General features: G+C 29.4%; 1 protein-coding gene and 1 non-coding gene across 6 annotated transcripts in view; one reads left to right on the top strand and one right to left on the bottom strand.

The window, feature by feature from the left end:
- LOC106686318 (uncharacterized) overlaps window positions 1-3,311 on the top strand; it is a 17,269-nt gene extending 13,958 nt beyond the window's left edge. For all 3 annotated transcript variants that reach the window (XR_010844005.1, XR_010844004.1, XR_010844006.1), the window contains one exon: window positions 3,108-3,311. This is a non-coding gene — a transcript (uncharacterized protein). The remainder of the gene's footprint in view (window positions 1-3,107) is intronic.
- The window catches only part of LOC106686317 (cytochrome P450 4C1), a 31,874-nt gene that overhangs the window by 14,118 nt on the left and 8,710 nt on the right, over window positions 1-9,046 (bottom strand). The gene's annotated exons all lie outside the window — the stretch shown is intronic.

Here is a 9,046-nt window from a genome sequence, read left to right as displayed (position 1 = left end):
AACGTGGAAATGGTCTTAGTTTTCTTAAAAAGGAATGGCCTTTTGAATAAGATTTAAACCAGAAAATCTGTTATACGTAATAAAAAATACCAACAGAAGTAATTATTTAAATTTTTTTCGAAATTATTTAAAGTGAAATAGAATTATAGAAATAGAATATAAAGCACGAAACATGGGCGTTGATGACCTCAGGGTTTTACGCCCTAAAGCCCCAGACAACAACAACTAGACTAACACAACCAATGCTGTAGATTGCCTTGTGTTATATTTAAAAAAAAGTTATAAACGCCCTAAATTACATAGTACTTGATGTGTATAACATTTTTTTCTATTAATCCCAAATATAAAATAAGTTTGACTTTTTTTTCTTCATCTATCTCCTTTGATAGACGTCTTATAAAGTTAACCTAGCACGTTTAATTCTTTATTGAGTGAACCTACTATAAAGTATATAAACTATAAGGTTATATTAAGTCACAAAACAAAAACTATTAAGGTCTGCCACTTTCATCCACCGCCTCCGAAACCACTGTAACACCCGACAAACAGCCACCATAGTGCCCGATGGGAGACTCCAGGCTTTTACTATATAACACCACAGTGCGGTGGTTGATATTTGTGGCTGTAAAGTGAAAAAACAAGTACACACCTCTATTTTTACTTTCACTTACCTATATACAAAACATACGGCAATGGGAAGTGTTGCGGTCCTAAAAAAATTCGAATTTAAGCTTTCCATGGTAGTACGCATTTTTAGTCCCATTTTAGAAACGAAAAGTTTTAAAAAATGAAATTACGTATTTAAGGTAGGTACATGCCTATGGTGTCATGGTAACTTTTATTAAGAGAAATATTTAATAATAAAAATCCTGGCAATAAAAAAGTAAATAAATCAATAAAACAAGACGGATATTAAAAAAACAACACAAAATTTAAAATTAAGAATAAAAGCCTGAAGCTTTGTAAATATTAAAAAATAATGCCTGAAGGTAGGCTACCACGGGGAGGTACACTCGTGGAAAATGGTAGAAGAAGGTTGTCCTACTTACAAAACCTCAAGATCCAAAATTAAAAAAACTTGAATGAGGTTGCGGTCCATATAATAATTATATAAAAAGTATCAATAAGATTAGTGTGTAGGTAAAGTTAGTACTAAAAAAAAAAAAGTAATATTTCTTTATATAGGCCAAGTATTTGTTGTATAAAAATAAGGAAAATATAAAGACAAAATATTTTTATCATTTATCAATCGATACAAACATTCCAATAACAATCAAAATATATATTTAGTGTAAACATTGTGGTCGACTAGCTGCGTCCAACAGCCAACGAACCAACCTCTAGTTTTGTTATAGCTAAGCTCATGCGATTAATTAAAGACCCATCAGAATTTTTATTTTTTTTTATAAACTTCATAGACGAAAACACTTTCACACGTGCTTCCGAACATTGATGATATTCCGTAGTCCTAAATTTCGAAGGTGTTCAACTTGAGAACTATAAATCACTACATTATTTTAACTAGCTTATGAACCAGCAAATTTGGTATAAATTTGTTTATATTAAATTAGAAAATCTCTTTCAAAACGAAGGAATTCCAAATTAATTTTTTTTTGTCTAACAAGCTCCCATTAGTTGGACAACCCTGATCTGGTAGGAGGCCATACAAAATTTAGGTTAAGGAAACCCACTACTTAAGTGGAAAATCCAAAATAAAAAAAATTAACATATTCAATTGAAAGTTGATATTTCTATATCTCAAAAATAAAGGTTTTCGACAATTAAAAATTCTGAATCGAAAACTTATTCATTTTATTTCAAAATTTAAATTTTCCCCGCCAATTAGATACTACAAATCAACATTTCCAATAAAAATTTAACTTAACGAAATACTTCCATCATCTTTTTTTGATTATTACTTTTCGAAAGTGGATGAGATAGACTTTTGACAGAACATTCCTCATTTATATGTGGAATAAAATTTTAAATACGCACATATTTTTGAATTATATTTATATAAATTAATATTAATAAAAAAGATAAAATATGATACGTTACTTTCAATTATCCGTAATTACATATTTTTCAAAATTGTTTACGTAAAATTACGTTAGTTATCGATATCCACATGGTGTTAGTGTTAATGCTGAATAGAGATTCTTTTTAAAAAAAATCGGCGCTTTTAAAAATAATGTTTTATTATTAGAAACAAATGAATCCACATCAGGAAAGTCCCTTTTTACATCTTCAGCAATCCTACAATCAAATCCCAAAATTTTTTAAGTTTCGATTTTTTTAAAAATTCTTATTTATTGGTTTTCAAAAGACGCTAGAGACGAATCTGATTTGATTTTTGCAAAACATAATATTTTTGGTCTACTTTACTAGAAACAACTTTTGGTTTTTGTATTTTTTTTTTTTTTTTTATGCACTTAAACTCATTTAAGATAATCAACTATATTTGGTTCTTATTCTAATTTTTAAAAAAAATTGTATATATTAATCATTTAATATATGAAAAACAAAGGTGACACACGATTGTATAAAAAATTTCTAAAATCATGTCAAATTGTTCTTTTTTTTCTGTCGGCATTGAACGAAAAACCTTTTCATGCTGCACGTCAGTATCATTGTGTGTCCAGGGAATTAAGACAAAATTGGACAATTATTTCGTTTATATTTTTCACATATTTAAAAGGTGTTTACGTAAAAACTTCCATATTTAAAAGCATTGTCTTTGTTTCTTCTTTTGGCATCCTTCCCACAATGGCGTTGGCCATATAATGAGATTCAGTGTCTATTGTTTCGTTTATGCAGACACATATTTCTGTCTGGAAGAAAAAAGGGAAAAAACTCGCCTCCCAATAGGGCTGGTCACCCCGGGAAGTGCTGACTATTACTCCCGAAAGGGGAGGCAGAAGAGAAGGGAGGGAGGAAGAAGAGAAAATTGATAGAATTTAATGTTTTGTCAACTATTATATATATAATTTTTTTTCTCTTAATCTTCTTTAAATGTTTATATTATATTTTGTAATGATTTAATTTAATTGCATAAATAAAAGGCTATTTTCATTTCATTTCAATTAATAGATAAACAATTGTTGCAGGCCGACAAAAGTGAAACTTCTGGAACTGAAATAATCCATTAAAATTTTACAAATTATACAACTTTTCATTTAATTGAACTACACCTTGCTCAAATTGTATAACTGTAATATACTATGATACTAGTTTGGAATTTAATTTAATACTAGTTCGAAGTTTTTCTAACTGTTCAAGATTTATATTTTCTGTTAGCTGAGAGAGTAAAATAAAATATTACATGATCACTAAAAACTTTTTTATAATTGAGAGTTGATATTTATTTTTCAAAATACTATAACATTTTTATTTATTCATATTTAATTATAATTATTAAATATTTTTTATTTAATTATACTATTCATTGCTGAAATTATAGTTTACATTATAATTTGTATTTCGTGAATGTTATGCATGCATAGAAGTATTTGTTTCGATATTCTATCCTTAACTAAAGTTGTTAAACTTAGTTTAACTAACTTATTTTAGTTTTCATTAACTAAAATAAATTTTGAACTTAAAGTTCAGTTCAGTTTACTTACTATCCATTCGGACAGTTTCGACGGAAATTCGTAAATAAATGCGTAAAATGCATATTTCACATGTTTGTATAGTTTTTAAAAATGGTTTTTGTAAGTGATCTTGGACATAAAATGATTAAGAATATACAGCATGATAGTGCAGGTAAATTTAGATATACCTAAGAAAGCTGAAATAATAAATATATAAATAAAAAATCAGGCTTCTAGTGGATGGAAGAAAGTTCCCAAAGTATTTAAGAAGTATTTATGTGTGAACACAAAGTTTAAAGTCGAAAGATTTATTTTATTTTTTTAAATAACTATTTCTCGACAGTTAAGTTGTGGTTACTCAACCTAACCTTTTTGTCCTTCAGATTGTGTCCTTGTGTCTGGAAGAGCTGGTCAAATGTGGAAGGTCACTTGGTTACTTATTAAAATTCAGTTATGTAGCAGGTCTATAAATAAGAACATAGCTACTCGAATAATTTTTTGTAGGTGCTTCTGTTCCTGCTAACCCCAATTATTATTCATTTAGTCAGATATTTATTACATTTATTCATAAGAAGACAAGATCAGAACGTTTCATTTTAATCCCCCAAAAGAAATTTTTTAAATAGTATATAACTTTAATTTTAATTTATTCAAATTCTTAAGACTGGTATTTATCTATTAAATAAATCAAATGTTATCCTTATTAAGTCTCAACACTCTTTATTATATCAATAGTCCAAATGTTTCGGCCAATTCGGCCATCCTCAAGGACAATCTTAAATATAAATTCACACCTCACATCAAAATTTAAAAAAAATTATTTACAGGCTATTTTGCCCAGGTCATCAATTACAATTCAAAATCACCCTATTTTTTTTAAAACTTCATTAATTTTTAAACTTTAATTTTAGATTAAAACTGTAATACTAAAGATAGTTTGTTTATCTAATAGTGGATAGTGTAGTTTTAATCTAAAATTAAAGTTTAAAATAGATAGGGTGATTTTGACTTGTAATTGATGACCTGGGCAAAATAGCCTGTAAAACATTTTTTTTCAATGGCATTGAAATTTTTTTTATTTTTTTCTAAAATTAAATTTCTTATAAATGCAAAAAAAATTAATTACTGGATCATCACGAGGTAAATCAATTCATCGTTGACAAACATGTATTGAAATATAGATAGATCATCGATGTTATTTTAATATTTTCATTGATATTTAAAAATAATTATTTTAAATGGGAAATTGTTGAATAGAATCTGTTTAATACGTTGTATGTAGGACTGGTGATATTGAGGGTAAGAAAGGGAAAAAGATCGGTCAATAAGGCTCTTTGCAACATTAAAAATTTGGTGATAGGGGTGTTGAGAAAAAAAGTTGAGGAGTCTGTCAGAATAGGAAGGTTTTTTATACCAATCAGTGAATAGCGAGCCATCGGGATTTCTGATAATAAGTAGGTCAAGAAAAGGGAGGGAATGGTCAAATTCATCTTCAACAGTAAACCGAAGACGAGGGTGGTAGGGGTTGGCTGATAAGATTTCAAGGGTTCTGTCAGGATTGAGGACAAGGAAAATATCGTCCATGTACTTCTTAATGAAAATTATGTCTTGTGAGAATAGAGGTATTATGGAGTCGAGTAGGTCATTAAGTACAATATTACAGATATCAGGAGCAAGGCAGTTTCCCATGGCAAGTCCTCTAATCTGGTTGTAAAATTTATCATGAAACGCAATTACAGTAAAGTTCTAAAAATGAAAGAAATGAGATGAGGTTAAGCGTGGTTTAATTTTAGATATATATTTATAATTATAGATATATATTTAATTATAGATTTAATTATAGTCCAGTCAACGTAGAACGAATTATTTTAAATTTGTAATTTTATAACTACTAAAGGTAGCGAAACTTCGTACTCATACAGGAAATAAAAAAAAAAACGTTATGTTCTCAGGATCGAAAATTTGCACTGAAATTTTATGTTATGGGCATAAAGGAGCAAATTTGTTTTTTTAACTAGTAAAAATTATATTTGGGTATAATTGACTTTTTCTCGATCTCTTATGATCTGATTTTTATCAAATTTTACGGGTTGTACGATTTAGAGTTTAGAGTTGTCTCTATTTGCCCTCATTTGCTGAATACACAGCATACATATATCTAGTCAATTTTTTTACATTATTATAAAGTATAGGTAGAGTAGAGTAAACTTATAATATGTAATAGTAATAAATGATTTTTTTTCGTTTCATCATTTTTGTTCTTCAATTTTTTTTTTTATATTTACTCTTTTAACCCAATACATCTTTCTTCTTCCCTCCTCCTCTTTAATACACATAGAATATAAATGGATACAAATAAATATAAAGGAACCACTGTGCGGAGGCAGCACTGACCCGTGTACTCTGCAGAGGTTTCATTAATTTAATTTGCTTTTTATTATTATTTTTATATCGTATCTAATGTAATATGTTTTATAACAACTGAAAAATGACTGTTATTTTTATGTTCCATAGAAGTATGATTCAACAACCTAGGGTAACAGTGAATAATAAAATTTCAGAAAAGATTAGTTTTAAGGATTAAAAGTATTTAGTTAAAATTTTACAGTCCATTTTCTCTTACAGGAATATAGCAGAAACTATTTGAATTGGTCACGTATTTTCTATGCATATGTGACCAGTAATTACTTCACGGCCAGTGTAAAACAAAAAGTATCAGTAATTATGAAAAGTTTTAAATACTGATTGCAGTTACCTTGGCTCAAATAGTAATTGTTATTGCGGACCATAATTACAATTGCACTAGTTAATCAAGTAGTTAACACTGTCAATTATAATTACTTGTTGTTGTAATTTTACTTCTTCAATATCAAATTACAGTAATTGCAATTGTAATAATTTTTTACGTAACTATGCCCAAGGCTATACTACTACTGATATTTTACTAGATAAACGACAAGTAATATCGATAGGAATTGAAGAAGCCCTCGTTGGCCAACCTGGTGAAAGCGAATGTAGAAATGTTATAAATAATAAGTACAAAGGTGGTGATAGAACATTTTCACCACAAGGCATACCAAAAGAAGGACGTTCCAACAGACCGGGAGAATAACATCTTCTGTTCAATCTACACCAGAAAAAAAAAAATCTACAGTGTGGTGTGAAAATTATAGGACCATATGCATTTCATTCGTAACTCTGAAGTTGTACTCCGAAATACTAGGAAGAAGTACAGTCAAATGTGAGCTTCAGGACGAACAAGCAGCATCCAGGCCTAGCCGACAAACACATATCTTCTATTCTGGTATCGAAAATTTTCGCGCTTTGGAACATAATCGATACGTTTATCGAAAGAGATAAAACGATTCATCTCTCGGTGGCATTTTATCATGTACCGCGGGTAGAACTCAAAAAGGTATAAGAAGATACCTTTCTAAGTTTTATTAATCTAAACTTTCAATTAGTTCTAATTATCTACACTCAGGTAATCCTTAGCCTTTATTGAAAAGTATATAAGATAAAGGCTCTAAGGCATATCTCAAATGGGAACGGCGACAGGTTAAGACCATTATTGTTTGTAATGAACATAGGCAGAATAATATGAGAAGCTAAACCAAGGAGGCTAAAACTATTAGTAGGAAATTAGAAAATGCATCCTATAAATAAAGAATATAGTGTTTATCGATATTCTTATAATTGCAGAAAGCTTGGTTAGAAGCTCTAAAAGGATGAGAGGAAGATCTCTGCCAAAAACAATGAGTTTCAATACGACCAAATCTAAATACACGGTTGTGCCTACAAGTGATTTTAGGGAACCAGGAAATGTGTCTCGAAATGGAACAGGTTGATGTGTATCACTATCTAGAAGGCAAAATAACTAATGATGGAAGGTTGGACTCCAAGATAAACCAGCGCTTATGAAAAGCAACAAATGTATACCACCAACTCTTAACGTAATAATCGGCAAAAGGGAAGTGGAGATGAAAGCATAGATGACTGTTAAGAAACATGTCTTCATACTTACTATGTAGCTGAAAGTTGGCCAAGTATTACAAAATTCGAAAGCCGTATACAATCCACAGAATTTAAATTCCTGATGGAGAACGGCCACGCATACGACCGAGGAATAAATGGGAGGACCTCAAGAACCCGGAGAAGAATTCTCGAAGAGAATCCAATTCTAAAAAGGTTACATATCGGTTGTTTCCGATCCGTCGCCTCCTGAAGCCGCTAATCATCGTAAGCAACCACAATTTATTATTTACAGTCTCTGAATATTTATGGGATAACGGAGCGGAATATCGAACAAACGCTAAGGAAGAAATAGTTTGATAATTCAATTTCATTTAACAATTCGTTAGCTTAATGATAATCAATCATCGTAAGAATTCGTCATCATGACTGGCATTTAATGAGTATTAAATGAATAAAAAATTACAAAACTAAAAGATGCTTCCAATATATAAGGTTAAAATAATTTTTGTCTGACAAAAGAAAGTCAGATTCGTTTTTATTATCATTAAATATAAATTTTTATAGCTATCCAATTTTTGCTTATTTTTCCATTGTCCGGCATTCACCTGAAAATTTATACCTCTTTAGGATTTTATCCAAATCCAATATTTCTCCAACTATTGGAAAGTTTAATTACTGTTTCTTCCATTAATTAGTTAGTTTACACCATTTTTTGACCTTAACTTGGATTTAAGTTTATGGGTAGGTACCTAAGTAGAGATATTGCACTATGCACACCATACAATACTTTATAAACATTTTTATGTTTATATATAAGTTAATTAAGAAAATAAAGAAACTAGGTCATAATATCACACAAAGATCATATCATATCTATTTCTTAATTATACTTCTGAGCATGACGTAAGAAGCTCCACGCTGGTTTTGGCTGGTATTTCTTCAGCTACGAGTATATAAGGTCGATTTTAGTTGTTCTATTTCTATCGTGAAAGTGAAAGCTACATCATATGACATTGTTTACTTAGTTTTAATGAATTCATAAATCGATTATTTATTTACTTGACTGAATTAATGTAAATTATATGAGCCAGTAATTAAGCTGAAGATAAATAGTAACTGTGTTGCTGTTTTTTATTTGCAGATATTGCACTATGCACACCATACAATACTTTTATAAACATTTTTATGTTTATGTATAAGTTAAATAAGAAAATAAAGAAACTAGGTCATAATATCACACAAAGGTGATATCATATCTATTTCTTAATGATACTTCTGAGCATGACGTTAGAAGCTCCACGCAGATTAAATTAGATTAGATTAGATTTTTATTCAGGGCGATCAACATCTAGGGTATTACACCCTTTTTACTTTATTTATCTTCTTGTCTTTGACATTTGATAGTTGAATGTAGACTATTTCCTTTTTACACTGGTCGATATTGGTGGATTATATTTTAGTATAAAGTTGAGTTTCTT

This window comes from Halyomorpha halys, unplaced genomic scaffold (genome assembly GCF_000696795.3).
Source record: "Halyomorpha halys isolate HHAL.00 unplaced genomic scaffold, Hhal_1.1 Scaffold808.1, whole genome shotgun sequence".
NCBI lineage: Eukaryota > Metazoa > Arthropoda > Insecta > Hemiptera > Pentatomidae > Halyomorpha > Halyomorpha halys.
Note: the sequence above shows the minus strand (reverse complement) of the source record. Positions and strands in the feature narration are given on the sequence as shown.